Raw genomic sequence first — 17,436 nt, 5'->3', positions numbered from 1 at the left:
AGCAGGGTATACAGGATAGGAGCGAGACGAGGTCTCGATTAAATTCACGATACGTGGCCACGGGAGAAAAGGGGAGCAAACAGAGGTGAATTTATTACGTCTGTTCTAGGCGTTTGCTGTCCACTGTCCTCCAAGCAAACGGAGAAAATGACGGTGAAACGCGCATGCCTCGATTCACGGTCCGCGTAAATCTTACACCTGCGTGAAATCTGATTTCGAAACGTGGCGAGAGAAAGAGAGCGAGCGAGAGCGAGGGAATGAGAGGGAGAAAGAGATTTCATATAACTGGAACGTGCTTGTTATTTATGCGGAAAAGGAGGGAGGGGGTGTGTGCATTTGGCCTGCAAAAATCGATTTCTCCCGCGAGCCTATTATATATACGGTGTATTTGAGTGAAAAGTATTGGAAATAATTATTCGAATGAAATAAATTCGAAAGAATTGTTTTACGAGAGATATTATTAGAGAAACGTGGAATATTTATTGGAAATTGTGCCAAATCAGTTTATTAATTTGGAATAATTGTTTAAAATTTTATAGAACTATCTATAAAATATTATATTATATAACATAAATAAATTTTTTTCCCATCGATAAACGAAATGTATTATTGTTAATTGTCGTTTATAAATTGTCGCGCAATTAAAATGAATAAGATATATTTCGTATTTTTCGTTTCTCTCGATTCGTTAAAAAAAAAAAAAAACGACGCGACACATCTTTAAATAAATGTATTTAGGTATTATAAGGTTGGCAATTCTGGCCCAGTGTCAATTGCATCGGAGAACGGTTCTGAAATTCTAGGGATAATCTAGGTACACATCGAAACGATGAAATCATCTGTGAAAAACGTATTTCCAGTGATCCGATTTCGCTTCTCCCGTTTGAATGAGTAGACAAGGCCTCTAGTAGCCGATAGGATAAGCAGAAACACCGTATAATGGAAATGATGGAATATTTAGATTGGCATGATGCATTATGCGCTATGAAATATTTATACCGGAATTATGAAACATATTACGTGTCTGTAAGGATAAACAGTGCGACTCTTGAGATCGCTATTATGATAACGCGACAATGGCGAGTTGTATCATCTGTCAACAGTCGAACGCTATCTACCGGTATCTGCAATAACGATCAAATGTCACTTTTATGTATTCTCCACTTATGGAACAAGATCATTTCTTTTCATATTGAATGGATTAATTGAAAATGTACGTGTGTATATATATATATTTATATATATATGTATATATATATATATATATATATAATTTCTAAATAGTTTCAGGAATTATTAGTGAGAATAATTCTAGGATATTATTTGTCACTAGAGATTGAAATATCCTAGAATCGTGATGGTATCAAATATCATTTTTATGTATTCTCCACTTGTGGAACAAGATCATTTCTTTTCATACTGAATGGATTAATTAAAAATGTGTGTGTGTATGTATATATATATATAATTTCTAAATAGTTTCAGGAATGAGAATAATTCTAGGATATTATTTGTCACTAGAGATTCGATTGAAATATCCTAGTGATGGTATCAAATGTCACTTTTATGTATTCTCCACTTGTGGAACAAGATCATTTCTTTTCATACTGAATGGATTAATTAAAAATGTGTGTGTGTATGTATATATATATATAATTTCTAAATAGTTTCAGGAATGAGAATAATTCTAGGATATTATTTATCACTAGAGATTCGATTGAAATATCCTAGTGATGGTATCAAATGTCACTTTTATGTATTCTCCACTTGTGGAATACAAGATCATTTCTTTTCATACTGGTAGTTTAATCGAAAATGTATGTATGGAGGGTGGAATATATGTCAAACTAATTTTATATTTGCAAAATATCGTTAATTTTATTTATTTAGATTTCTATGTAGTATTTCGGCGAGAATCATTCTAGGATATTATTTATCACTAGAGATCGAAACGTATTTAATGGTATCACGATACCATTAGTAGATCGTTAATCAAAACATTTTGTAATCACACTAATGTTTGAATATCGAGTTTCGCTCGCCGCTATAACGCTATAGCGATTTTAATCCACGATTTTGAAGCGATGTCGTAAAACTCGTATTTTAAGCGGGGAAAGCTTTTAACGCAATTTTCGTAAGTTATCATAAATCGAAGTTGGAAGTTATCTCGTGTATTGTGCACGATCCTCGTAAAGATGGAGTAAATGTCAAAGGAATGCCAAGAAAACGGTTCTAGGAACTCTAAGAAGATAGGAGAGAGAGAGAGAGAGAGGTGACAAGGATATTTTTTTTTTTTTTTTCAAAATGTCAGAAAGCAAAAGTGAAGTTTGGAGGATTACAAGAATCTGTATCGAATGAATACCAATTATAAAATTCTAAAAATATAGAAATTTAAATTTAACATTGTGATGGAATCATATTTTTTTTAATTGTTACATATTAAAAAGAAAAAAAAAAAGTGAATGTCTTCATCAGAGAATCGAATTTGGACTAATTTACCGGTTATTCATGCTTGAAAATAAGGAAACGAATTTTTTTGGACGAAGGTACCATACATAGAACGTGCACATATTTATAGAAATAATTTTATACTTTGAGAAAATCAACCCCATGGGGATAAAATTACCCATTTTTTCCAATAAACAGGCTAAAATTGACTCAACAGGAGACAATTCGGGTATAAATTAAATCCTCCACCCTCCCGGAATGCCATCCGGAATGGCCGTTCATTCAAAGAGATAAGCGACACTATTTTTTGGACGAAATCCAGAGGACAGAGGAGGATTCTTTATTGCCGAATTTTATACGTGACCTTTCGTCGCTTCCCACCGAATCTTAACGATCCCCCACCCCAAATTTCATCCTTATCTTTCGTTATTATCTTTTTTATTCTTATTCCCGGGGAGAAACGATTAAATTTCATCCTCGAAGTCAATGATGAGAAAAAGAAGGAGACGAATTAAATTTCTCTTCGAGCTTCGAAAGTTCTTGCTTTTCCAAATTTCGAATCCATCTGAACCGGCAATAATGAAAGAAGAATAATATGCGTATCACTCGTGTATGTCAGAATAGGATTTAAACTTCGCAACACTTATGAAAGCGTTAATACGCGGAATGAATAAAATGGCAAAATGGAGTTTCATACAACATCCCGCATCCCGGAGAAACCATTCGCACGATTCGATCGAACACAGCGTTCGCTTTTTTTTTTTGGACAAAAATCTCTTTTTAACTATGTAATTTGTATACGTGTAATTTGACGATACTTTTTTTTCGAATTTTTATGTCAAAGTTCCCCGTTTCTTTTTTTGTTACAGAAATTGGAGTACCGAAATACATGCAGCTCGTGAACGTAAGTTCCATTTATTCTTCTCTATTTATATATTAAATATCATGAAAAGCGTTGATTTTTATCATCGGACGTGCGAATTGCACGGTTCAATGATACGAATTGGATTAAACTTACGCTATCTTGACGATTAGAACGAGAGAAAATTAAACCGGTGAACACGACAATTTTATAATTGCTTGCCTCGATATTCTAATCTCGTGCTAACATTTAAGTATATACAAAACGTATATACTTATCGCCTCCTAACGTTTGTTACATCGTAAATAATCCCTTTTTAATAACGATGTCCTCTCAATTAGTAGATTAAAAAAAAAAAAAGGAGGAGGATACATAAAAATTCATGAGAACTTTCATTTGCATACTCGATTACATAACGGTTATTAAAAGGAGTTTTGATTCAGTTTGCACAGGTGTGCCGATCGAGCGAATGCAAATTTTTGATGCGGTTGCGATGAGGGTTTCCGATGATCGAAGGAACCCTGGCTAACACGATTATCCTAGAAAGATAATTCCATTTTAAATTTCCCAATTAAACGCTGCCTCCAATGGTAAAATTAATTGCAACAACCGGATATCGTGTTGAGCAAAATCATCTCTCCCTTTAAAATTCATCATTCACAAAAGACGCCAAGGTTACATCGTTCGATTTAACGTTTATGGTTAATCAGAGAATAGAATTGAAATTAGGCAACGATTAAAAATGTACTTTTAAAATTTACATCAGCCTTTATTCAACTGCGTATACAGTAATTATTTTCACGAAGCAAAGTCATTTTTCGATAAAGCGGAAGATAGTTCATTTCTCAAGTAAGATTGATATTAATTTTACCGTTTTTATTCCCGATAGTCTGGTTAATTCTTCCGTATTTTTCGAATAAAAGGGAGAAAAAGGCGGGGGGGACTTGTTTGGCGACAAAATGGAGTATTTTCGCGCGCACCTTTCACTCGCACACGTTGGGAAATATACTATGGCGGAGATATGTAAATCGCGGGGAGAAAGGTGGGACGAGCGTGGGGAATACTTCACTCTGATGCACTTCTCCCGTGAAACGTATGTTTGCATTTCGTATGGCGCGAATTATTGCCTCGTGTTTTTTGATATATCGCGCGCCATTCTCGTGATAATACGGGTGCATGAGAAACGATACTTGATAGCGAGAATTGCAATGACCCACAAACTGCAGAGTGTATGTATATATATATAAATATTAGCGGCGAGAAAATATATTTTGAAAGTGAATGGAAAAACGATATTTAATGACGAAACGTACACTTTTGTCTCCAAGTGGAATATTAGTCGGAGCAGTAATGACGTGTTATGGCCTATAATTACAACAAGTTAAATCAGCATCTCTAGCCTGATTTCATCTCTTGAAATTATCTTTAATTTTGCCAAAAAAAAAAAAAAATCATCTCTACAGTCGTTTAACATAAAATTACATGAAATATAAAAATATCGACTAATTTGACATACAGCACGTGGAATAATTATTGGCGATGAAAGTAACGAAGATATATATATATATAGCTTTCGTTGGATCGTTGACATTGCGTTATCCCAAACGTTTCAATTTCGCATCTCTCCACGATACGTAAGTTAGTTGTTACATGCACGAACCCGGGAAAGATTAATGCGTAGCACGTTTCAACTCGTTTACATCAGTGAACCATACGTTACGACATGTTAAACACGAGCACGGTGTTAACAGCGCGTCCGTGATATCCGTCCAATTCATAAATTATTAATGGCCGCGTGTAAACCAACTCGAATCGTTGGCCAGTGATTAAACGTGATCAAGGGATTTGAAAATGGACGTAAGAAAATTCGTGATCTTTGCGCGGCGTAATCAACGACAACCTCTTGGAACGAAAGTTAACGTTCTGTTTATATTTTTGTCCTTTGTCGCGAAACGAGTATCGAAGGACGTTCGAAAGAAACGTAAATATGTTCTTCTCTATATCTGAATTAAATGAAAACATAATTAGTCGATTCGATATTTTTCCATTGGATTAGTTTTCTTTTTTAATTCGTCGTATAATAATAAGCCTGATTAAAATTGAATCCTAACCTAACCTAAATTGTTCCCGAAGGAACAGGTTTTTGTTAATAACCAGTCTCTATTAGAATAATAATAACGTAACATAAAATAAGAGAGATGATGTCGTTTTGTGTAAATAATTATCCATATGATAAGACAATGATAGATTGAGATCTACCTCTTGGAACGAAAGTTAACGTTCTGTTTATATTTTTGTCCTTTGTCGCGAAACGCGTATCGAAGGACGTTCGAAAGAAACGTAAATATGTTCTTCTCTATATCTGAATTAAATGAAAACATAATTAGTCGATTCGATATTTTTCCATTGGATTAGTTTTCTTTTTTAATTCGTCGTATAATAATAAGCCTGATTAAAATTGAATCCTAACCTAACCTAAATTGTTCCCGAAGGAACAGGTTTTTGTTAATAACCAGTCTCTATTAGAATAATAATAACGTAACATAAAATAAGAGAGATGATGTCGTTTTGTGTAAATAATTATCCATATGACAAGACAATGATAGATTCAGATCTATTTCATACATGCAATATGAGAAACATTAAATGATTATGCGAAAAAAAAAAAAATATTCGATCGAAGAGGTATATTGGAGAAATCGATTTCTGCTCGAATAACGACGAATCGGTCGACCGATAGTGGCGCCAGGTTATTATGATAAACGAGGCTCGAAAACGAGGTTTAACCGGGCTGATAATTACTATTCCATACCACGCACGATTCAATTTTGGCCACTCGAAATTCACCGCGTGTTACTAGCCATCTGTTCATCCGGAAGACAACCAATTACAGTGCCATTGACCATGTAACCCAGTCTGACAAATTAAGTTGGAAAAATCTAACGAAATTCTATTCTGTATGAAATGAACATACCTCTGGGTGACAAGAATTTTTACGCAATATAAATGTTTTTCTTTCGCGAGCCACGTTTCTCTTCACCGAATTAAAGTCACTCTAACAGATAGCAGAATTGACGAATTACCAAAGTTTGAAATTTTGTGAATCAATTTTCGACAAAATTGATATTTTGATAAATTGTATAATCATTTTTTTCTTCGTATTGAAGGATAATAAATGTCCATTGATAACGTTTGATCATCGAATTACAATTAATTATAATTTTTTATTAAAATTGAAAAATAAAAAGGAATGTCCCTATAATAGTAATATTCACGAATTATTTTATAAAATTGACGCGATATGACGTGGAAATATTTTTCAATCTTGACTTATTATTATTATCATCATTTTAAATCAATTATATGATAACGTTGTTCATTTGCATGTTTGATTATTAAAAGTAATAGCAATTCGATTTGTATAAATCGGATAAAACGGATGCAAATTCGAATATTGAAATACGTTAACCGGAAATAAAAGAAATTCACTGATATTTTTCAACAATTTATAATATTTTATTTCCAATGAAACAAAATATTTTGGTTTTAGGAAAATATTATAAAAATATACACACACCGGACGAATATTTTAAAAATTAAAAATTAAAAAAAAAAAAAAAAGAAAAAAAATTAAAGACGAATATTCTTTATTATTCAAATTTTACGACATGCAAAGTTCAATTACCAATTTACAGTTCACTACACTGTAAAGAGAATTTCCACGGAAATTCAACGACTGATGGATCCTCTTCCTACGCGATTACGCGAAAGGTCGAATGGATATTTTTGCCCTGTTGCGTACAGATAACGTTTCAATAGGAATCCAATAAAGATTCGATATTTTTTATTATAACCGAAAACCTGGCTTTTTTTTTTATTAATAAACTGTTATTCGATTCAACGATAATAGCCCATAAGAATATCTTCATTTTATTAAATACTTTTTCATGAATATTGGATTATTCAATTCTTTTATGACAGATAAAATGTAGAGCTTTGTTAAATGAAGAGTGTATTGTGTGGAAGTGTTAGTATAAAGTATGAAAATTTAAATTTTAATCAGAAAAGAGGAAAAGATAAGACCAAGTTCTAAGAAAAGTGGACCTGATAAAGTTCAGATAATAATTAATGTAACTAAGTGTTAAGATAATAGTTAGTGCTAGAGAAGTAAGAAAAGTGGATTTGATAAAGTCCAAGTAATGGTTAGTGTAATTGAGAATTCAGATAACATTTTTAGAGAAGTAAGAAAAGTGAACCTGATAAAGTCCGTGTAATGATTGGTACAATTGGAAAAAAATAATAATATGATAAAATAAATAATTATTTTTAAAATTTATATCTTACCTGGTTTACAGATAACTGCAAATAATGATTGAGACTTAAAATTGAATATATAATTTTTTGATTTGAATTGTGTTCAATTATAATAAATTATTTTATGAAAGTTTTCACAAAATTTATAAATGAAAATTTTCTGTTCAATTTTCATTTTTTTAGAAAAATTATTATATGAAAGATTTAAGAATCTTTATTATTTAAACTTTTAATTGACAAATTGAAAAATTATTTTAATAGTTTAATAGTGACTTAATTGATTTGTCAATTGAAAGTTTAAAGAATAAAAAAATTTCTGAATTATCAATAAATCATTTTCAAAGAATATAAATACTTTCTAAACTTTTCATGTATATAATTCTTATTAATCTTTTTAATCTAAATCTAGTTAATCTAAATAATCATTTTTTTAAAACCAAAAATAAATAATATTGAAAAATTAAATTTTCATTAAAATAAGATATTTATTATTGTACAAATTTTATTAATATTAACTCATCCTTAATCATATTGTAGAAGAATCAAATTATTGTTGAAAAGTTGTTTTTATTGTATGAACTTCATTATTAATTTCATTTATAAAATTGATATTTGTAGATTAAGAATTAATAAGTTGTCAACTTTTTAGTTGATAAATCAATAAATCATTAAAAAAAAATAAATACATTTAATTGACATATTAATTAAAATGAAAACGATATAGAAATTTTTGAATTATGCAAGTAATTTTCAGAAAATATTATGAATGATTGGTTTTTGAACTTTCTATTCTATATATAATTTGTTTTCTTGTTAAGTCAAGAATATTTATTTTAAAGTAACAATTCGTTTTTTACAACTTTTCTTTTCGCTTGCATTTTCCTTTTCCGGGATAAGAAAATGGCGAACCTTCCTTTGTTACCTAATAGTTCCCAAGAGAAATTGAAAGAAAATGTTGCGTTACCGGTTAGAAAAGACGAAAATTATTATTCCCAGGATCAGTGGCCTCATCCTTTCACTTGCAAATGCAGCCAAAGTTCAAGAATCCCTGCTTTCTGTTTATGTTCGCGTATTCATATTCAATCGGCAACTTTATCACATTCAAGTCGCGAGACACTCGCACTTCGTAGCCTTAACTCCCTTCGAGTCGTAATTATGCGCATATTTAATTCGGAAGGTGGAAAAATGTGAACGTGGCTTGGAATCCGCGTGAAAATGGAAATCTTTAACTATAAACAAGTTTGCCGGACGAAATTCTCAATTTTCAATACGTGACATCACACCGTTTGAAAATAGTGAAAGAGAAAAAAACTAACTGCGGAAAAACTAACACGACGCGACTACCACGCCGCCTATTAAGACACTTGTGTTAAGGTACGTTTTCACGCAATATTAAATATCACTATTTTCATCATGTTATACGATTATAATATTGTATATAACAAATTCAATGATATATAATAATGTAATGACGAAAAATGTTAAGATATTTAGTATCGTGGCCGAAAAAGTAAGAATTTGTTGTCGCGTAAAAATTTATATTAATATATATATCCCGTTAGACGGCGTAGTAGTCGCATCGTGTTAATACCTTTTCTGTTAACTTTTTTCCCCCTCTATTATTCCCAAACGAAAATATCATATGCTGATCTAAAATCTAGAGCTTTCGTTGACAAAATTGATTAAAAATATCGATACTTATTTGTTTTCGCTTCGTTTCGTGATTGTTTTTTTAACAAAGGGAATTAAATATTATAGAAAGAATATATTTTATGTGAAAAATAAATTTTTTCTTATATTTATCTGGTTCATAAACGAATACTGTATGTGAATATTAATTTCTCACTCGTAATATTAATAATTTAAAAACCAAATCAAATTAACTAGCTTCGGATTTTTAATTTTTGCAATTATTAATATTAATACAATAAAATTAACATTAGTTTAAATAAGTGTCAATTTGACTGGTTTAAAATTTTTTTTATTTCCGCAGTTATTAAAAATGTACAGATATTTTTTTAAAATTATTTTAAATACAGATATTTTTTTTAAAATTAACATAATTATGCGCATATAATTATAAAAATAAAAAAATGCGAATGAAGAGAGATGTGGTTTGGAATCAACGAGAACAGAAAACCTTTATCATAAATAACGGCTCGTTTTCATTTCTTTTCAAGGTTCTGAAACGAGTCGACTCTTGTAGTTAATGTAACTTGAAAAATCTTCTTTGAAAAATCTTTAATCGAAATGTGATTTGTAATTTGAAAGGTCATATGCTATATGTTGTTTCGAGAAAAGTGAAGTGAGACGTGAATGGTCTGTCTATTCGTGTATGACATTAGCCAATAAATCATTTTCTATTCAACTGGAATCACCACTATTTGGCATATCTGTCATTTATTTAAAAGGTTATAATTAAATTTAAATTAGATTAACAATCTTTATATTACAATATAAGATTCTTGAGAATAATGGACAGCAATCAACTTCTGTCAAGAATGGAGCATACGGTTCATTTAATATCTAATTTCCGGCTACTTGGCAAATTTCACAATCTTGCGTGCCAAATCTTGTCTCGAATAACTTCACCTGGAAGCCATACTTGATCAGGATTTAACGTAATATGCACGAGGTGAGTTTCATATTTCAACCGCATAAAGAGCTTTGTGAATTCGACTATCAACTTATTATTTCTATCTTATTTGTGTTTTTTATTTCTTTAAAATTTTCACCTGCACTTATATACACAACTCCGCTTATATATACATTTTGATCATATAATATCAACCTCTTTTAAATTGATTAAATATTTTACTACAAATGATTTTGATAGAATTTTTATCAAAGTATAATATAATTTATTACTTTTGTCTCACGACAAAATTCGTAAATTTTAATGTTTTCGTAAATTATGGAAACGATCGATTGCCTAATAATCCAACTCTTTAGGTTATTCATAGAGTATGATTAAACTATTATCCATCCTTTATAGAAGTGGCGTTCTACTTCTTTTCCGCAATTATAATGCGAAAATGTGAAAAATGTGAAAATGTGGAAAAATCTTTAACAGGATAAAGATAAATTTTATACAAATGATTCAACATAAAGTATCCAGAGATATGAAATTGATAGAAATTCATATACAAGGAGAAAATGTAATGTTATAAAAGAAATAAATTTAATAAATGAATTATCTTTAGATTTATCGAATTACAATATTTCTCTATCTTTTTACTTTTTTGCGAATTTTATTTATCTATTTTTGTTAAAATTCTCGTAGATATCGTTATTAAAAATCTTCTACCAAAACTTCTAAATATTTAAGGAAAGAACCGTGTATATATAAGTAGGTAGATATTATACGACAAGATGAAACATAATATTCTTCCCTTGTGCATTAAATTCTCTTCGACAGCCTTTTCACAGTTACGTAAACTGGTTTTCAAAATGTTTATCATTCAATGAATAAAATTTCCATTTAATTAACGACAATTATGTACATTTAAATTTTAGAAGAAAATAAAAATAAGTTGCGGAAAGCTTCTAATTTTGAAATCACAATGGAAAAAAAAATTGGATAATTGCACAGAAAAATCTTTGAAAATAAGTATTCAAAGAGTGTCAAATTGCATTATGAATTTACTGAAACTAAAATAATCACTTGGGAATTTAAAATAAATTGGATAAGCTAAATCAAGCTAAAAATATCCTTCACTATTGGAAAAGGTAAAAAATTTTATTCGAGAAACACGTCAAATGCTAGTTTTACGTGGAAAAGAAAAATTTGATACAATTTTGACAGTGTTATATCGAAAATTAAACGACCCAATTTCTAACCATCAAAGAAAGTAAAAAATTTCATTCCAGGGACACGTCAATGTTATATTTTTTTATCACAAAAAAAAAATGGAATAATATTTTACACGTCGTTACGTCAAAAATCAGAGATTCTAAATCTAAAAATCCTCTAACACCACACTATTATTTAAAAGTTTGAAAGAAATTTCAAATATCACGTATTAAATTTATTTATTATTAACCAAAGCTTGTTGAATAATAAAATAATATATTCTGTCAAAGTTTTAGATAAGTTAAAAAATTAAAAATTGTTTTAATTATGAATTTTTTTTGTCTAAAGTAATATTATTACTGAATAAATATTAATTAAAAAAATTCTCCGTTTCAGAAATATTGTTGCAACTTTCAAAAACTTTTGAACGTCATTCTACATCACTATGAGAAAAAGTAAAAAAAAAAAAAAAAAAAGCTTCACGCGAGAAACACGTAAAATACTATTTTTAAAAAAAAAAGGAAGGCAGACTCGACACACTCTGATATACTCACAGACGACTCACAATCACGCAAATCCTAATAGAATGTCCAAGGCTAAACCGTTTGGAAAGTTTCGGTAGCAATATCCCTATACGGTATTAGCAAAGCGAAGCAAGCGAAGTCCATCAGCATCGACCCACACCATAACTTCCGCAACGAAGGTACAAATATACGTATATACGAAATGAAAAAAAAAAAAAAAGAAAAAAGGAAGGGAAGAAGGAAAAGAAAATCTAGCCTCGAGTTCCATCCATTTTCCCTCCATTCAGGAACTCGTGTCCATTGGGAACAAAATACGAGCCATTGAGAAGGCTGGCCTGTCACCCGTATTTGTATCGCGTGCCAATCCTTTTAGTCGATAGATTGATTTCGTGGAGGTCGTTGTCGTCCACGTTAGTAATCCACGACTACTGAACTGGAAGGGAACTGGCATGAGATTCTATTTTGTTGTTTTTTTTTTTTTTTTTTTTTTGATTCCTTAGCAAAAAATCATATGAATATCTAAATTTTTATTGGTCATCGTTATATTCATCATCAATATTTATTTCATCTTCGCTATACTCATTGTATCATATCATCAGCATCATTATTCTCAGTATGCTCATAATTATTTTTCTGATAAAGGAAAGAAAGGAAGCAGAGATTGCCAATATGATAGAAAAAACGATAATTCGATGCAAGGAGAAGCAAGCTTTAATCTTCTTTATGAAAATAAAGAGTTTACGTTTGAAACAGCAAAATGACGGACCCATGGGAATCAAGAAATCGTTACCTCGCTGATGTCAATTTAGCCGGGCCGTAACCATTCTTCTCTGACGCAGTAAAAGTGACAAATGAAGCGAAAAACTGGAACGTCCGCTTGTTTTGTACCGGCAGTTTTCTCTGGCTCTTTGGTGAGACTTAAAGTTCCACATGGACAATGTACTGAACGTGCTCTTTGTACGTTTGTGACATTTTATTTGTGCGATATTAGAGATGAAATATCATTGAGAGTACATAGTACTATTCACAACATTCTTTCTCTGTTTTCTTTCTTGAACTTGTTTTCAGAGAGAAAGATGCAACTGGTAACAAGTGTTGTTATTTGATATGACTTAAAGTGATTGTTTTATCAAGATATCAAAAGCAATGTATTTATTATTACAGAATCTGAATCGATAAGAGATATTATTTAGAAGATATTATTATTATTCTAAAAGACGATGAAACATCTAATTACTTGTCTCATTTAAAATTTATTTATAATAATAATAATAAGATTGCATTATGATAATCAATATTGCTTCTAATATTGCTCTATTGATAGGAAGAATACACTATAATAAATCAATATATCAACATAGTTGCCTTGACATAATGAAACGTGCTTCTGAATAGATGAATTCCAAGATACAAAGTCTTTGTCAAGTTAGATATAGCTTTGGCTATACACTTTACCTTGAACGATGCTTTGATGAATATAACTGAATTAAGATTAGAATATCCAATCCATTCAATTGATTGATGACAGTTACATTTTTTTTTTATATAACAATTCATTTTCAATAATCTGCAATAATTTTTGATTCATAAATTTATTTTTATATTTGAAAATGCTAATCTTATTATATTTTATCAATTTATTATATTATATTAATATTTTCAATTTATATTGAAAAATTACTACTTTCTACCATCATATTAGGATTTTATCGATAGCAAGGATCGAAATTTATACGAGATTTAAGTTGCACGATAATATTAACCACTTAACGTTCAACACGCCTACAGCAAGACAGAATTATACGTGTTCGCGACAATTCTTATAATTTATTTGTCGCTTTAAATATCGATCCGTGGCTCTGATATTTTTCACGGAAGTGTATGCAAATTTATGCTAAAAATACGCACGATCGTTATTTTTTACGAATTTCGAAACTTTTTCGAATAATTTACACTTTATCACTATGAATACAAATTTCAATTTTCTTTCGAAATAACACGGCACGTTCATTCACATACTTTCGATTGATTGTCCAAAAATTAAAATTAAAATATTCAACTTTTTTCTAATCCTAAATCAAAAATATTAAATCGAATAACAGATAATTCGCAATCATATATCAGATAGATCGGACAAATTATTTTAAATTACAGTTGAAAGATGCTCGTACAAAATAAAAAAGAAAAAAAAAAATGTTATCCACAAAATTATTTTTATTTGTCTCGTTAAAAAAAAAAAAAAAGTTCGATCGATACGAGCATATTTTTTTCTCGAGTTTTAAATTCAGACGTTTATATATGGTATCCGATAGTTATCGCGGACAATTAACGATATTTCCCTCGCATTTTTATGCGTTCGAGGCATCAGTTTGCATAAGGATCCAGGTTAATTGCCGATCGTGAAATGCACGCTATCAATAACGATTACAAATCCGAGAGTGTTTATCGAGCTAATTAGTATCGTATACTTGGCGCGGGGCCAATTTTTAAAGGGTGATAAAACGGAACGATCACAATTAGTTCCGGTAATTGAGTGTTTACAATATCGACGGTTCATTGATGCGCTTCTCTCCCCCTTCTTCCTCGTTCAGCTATTGAATGTTAAGCGGCGTGTAAATTACTTGAATATTTTTTGAAAATATACAGGGAAACGTTGATAAATTATTTATGAGTTATCAACGTGGGAGTAAAAGTACAGGTGAAAGTAAAAAAAAAAAAAAAAAAAAAAAAGGAACAGAACTGATTACTATTAAATTTGGATGATGAATTTATGATATATCGTTCAACTTGATTAACTTTCACCTCATAATTTATATTACTTGTAAATATGTAATACTAAATTTCGCTTGTAATTATTACAGATTTACTATTCTGTTTTCAAAAAAAAGGAAAAAGAGACACGAGAAACGAAGCTTGAACAGAGTGAAAAATAATTAAAAATTGATCCACGAGCGAGTATCGATGACACTTTTCTCCTCTCCCGTCTCGAAAATACAAAAAGGATTTGCATCGACGTATTATACTCCTTGCGATCCCCCCGTAAAAAAGGAAAAAAAAAAAAAAAGAAAGAAAAGAGGGAGGCGAAGCAAAGAAGAAGTGCATAGGGGTATAAGAAGCAAACTCTCTTATAGGTCAATGGATCCAGGGGGAAGGTACGAGTGCTTAAGGAAGCCAGGAAACCGGTAGGATTATAATACCGGGTGAAAAGATCCTTAACAAACGTCGTAAAACGGGTAGTCTTGGATTTCTGGCTAAAGGAGAACCGGTTCCAGCCTCTTCTGATGAATGTAATTAAACGTTAAAGTATTGCACTTACGCGTTTGTACTTGAAATGCGGACGGGGACGAAAGCAATTAGAAACGAGAGGAAAAAAAGAAAAAAAAGAAAAGAAAGAAAGAAGGAAAGGAGAGGAAAGGAAAAGGAGCGAGAATTGATGGCTAAAAAATAGAGCTGTGAGAGAAGCCCGAAAATGTCGAGAATTTTCGAGTAAGGATTCTTTGAGAGGAGCAACGAGCGAGAAAAATAAAAAGAGCAATCTGAAAATCTGCTGCAGACATGTCGACAATGATATTTGTTGTATCGTTATGTACTTGATTTTGTTTTAAGAAGACGTTTTGACAGATACAACTTTTTGGTTTATCTAACTTTTTTTCTTCTTTCTTTTTAGCGACGATGTTACAATGGAATGAAAGAAAATACGAGATCTAATTTTCAAAATGGCATATGAGATTTCATCTCTAATGGGATTAGACATGCTCCGATAGACCTCTTGTTAATAATGCTAGAAGAATCGTAACAATCCCATCTTTGGGGATATAAATTACTTTGAGACGTATTATCTTAATAGTTCTGAAGGGGACTCGACAACTTTTATGACAGCGTTTCTCATTGTTTCACTTTATAAACCTAGATAATATATATATATTAAAATTACGCATATTTGGAAGCGGTTCAAATGTGTTTCGAACAGTTTGGAATAGTTGAAAGATTCTCGTGTAACTTTCATTTTACGATCCATTAAAAATCGAATACATTGAGATTCCGCATAAATTCAAATTATTTGAAATAATTTCCATTTTTATGAGAAGAATTATTATATAAATTTTGTATTTGAAAGTGGCGAGTCTATATCTTCAATGATTGTTTAACATTTGACTACTGTGACGCGAGCAAGAGATGACAGGAAAACGGAAATCCCTTTCGTGCCGAGAAGCCATATTCTCTTATACAAGGAGGATATGTACTATTGCGTGTGAAAGGCATAACAATACTGTATAGAATCTACATATTGTGCGGCTTCGCATTACAGTGTTTTATTTTTCTTATAGAAATATCAAGCTCGAAGTGAAATCGAACATTGATGATAATAACTGCATACATACTTGCCGTTCGCCCAATCTTATTATTATCCTTATTTTAACTTAATTACAAATTTTACCTTTACAATGGAGATAAGGATAAAAATTTATAGACCATAATGAAATTACATGTTTTATACCATCATGTCTATACATGATGCATTGCACGTTGCGATACGCACGATTTATATTTTAAGAATAAGATAGAGGAAAGATAATGGTAATTACGTTTTTGTAAGAAAATTTTCCAGCTTGACGCGTATAATTTTTTATAATTTCTCTTATAATTTATTACCTGATCTCATCAGAGATTCGTGAGTCTGCCAACTCATGGAAAATTAATTTTCTTTTCTATGTACGATTACCAGCTTGTGAATAATACGTATCAGATTAAATTATAATCAATTATGTTAGCAATAACTGATTTTCTTTAATGATTGAATACTTATCATGGCTGAGAACAAAGTACTTTTTTATTATCCAATAAAAATTCATTATTTAAGCTACTCTGAATGAAATCTTTCTTTTTAATAATTTCAAAAAACAAAAATAAATTTGTAGATTTCAGAGAATCAAAATTACTGTAACTTCGTACGAATTAAACATTACTACTTTAATGAAAAAAAAATAACTAATCAAAAGATACACTTATACCAGTGTCGAGATCTTGCCAAGAATGAGACATGTTTGATAAGTTTTTAATCCCAATGATTTCTCCACTTTTTATCTCGGTTAATTACTTATTTAATAAAAAATACGAAAGAAAAGAAAAAGGAAAAAAAAAAGTACTTAAACGCGGCATCAAGATAATTTCTTCGCATTAACTTCCTCCGTTTCTTATTATGCACTTCGAGGCTCGAGATTAAGCGTTATCATTCCCCGTTTCGAAGTTCCACACATTGGAACGGCCAATTAACGAAAGTTTATGGGTAACCTGTATCCTGAAGCCACTCGAATGCTCGTGGGAGGGTTCAATTTATTTCGAGATTCTCGACCGCGTTTTTCACCGAGACTGTCCTCTCATTTGCATCGTGGAAGCATCGTGTTGTTCCTGGTGGGGGGCAATAGGTGCCCCTCGCACGTTCGACCTCAGGAGCGGCTGAAGTTAGGGGCGACTAAGTTTATTATACGTATAAA

The 17,436-nt window shown here is 30.9% G+C and overlaps 2 long non-coding RNA genes across 6 annotated transcripts in view; one reads left to right on the top strand and one right to left on the bottom strand.

The window, feature by feature from the left end:
* Nucleotides 1-17,436, bottom strand: part of LOC105737375 (uncharacterized) — a 94,285-nt gene that overhangs the window by 33,122 nt on the left and 43,727 nt on the right. Inside the window, exon 1 of one of the 3 annotated variants that reach the window (XR_015293908.1) lies at nt 8,589-9,054. The exons of 1 other annotated variant lie outside the window; for it this stretch is intronic. This is a non-coding gene — a long non-coding RNA (uncharacterized LOC105737375). Of the gene's footprint in view, nt 1-8,588; nt 9,055-17,436 lie in introns of those variants that run through there. One more of the 3 variants, XR_015293906.1, reaches the window with a different exon arrangement.
* Nucleotides 9,634-16,700, top strand: LOC116415603 (uncharacterized). 3 transcript variants are annotated; one of them, XR_015293918.1, is made up of 7 exons: nt 9,634-10,259; nt 10,620-10,782; nt 10,908-11,052; nt 11,141-11,353; nt 11,814-12,120; nt 12,584-13,820; nt 14,803-16,700. It is a non-coding gene; the product is annotated as an uncharacterized LOC116415603 (long non-coding RNA). The 3 variants fall into 3 exon arrangements; XR_015293924.1 differs by lacking the exons at nt 10,620-10,782; nt 10,908-11,052 and having other exon boundaries at nt 14,803-15,527; nt 15,609-16,700; XR_015293909.1 differs by lacking the exons at nt 10,620-10,782; nt 10,908-11,052.

Source organism: Apis florea, unplaced genomic scaffold (assembly GCF_048593485.1).
Source record: "Apis florea isolate Af1SG1 unplaced genomic scaffold, ASM4859348v1 contig_1914_pilon, whole genome shotgun sequence".
NCBI lineage: Eukaryota > Metazoa > Arthropoda > Insecta > Hymenoptera > Apidae > Apis > Apis florea.
This window is presented reverse-complemented; position numbering and strand designations above follow the sequence as displayed.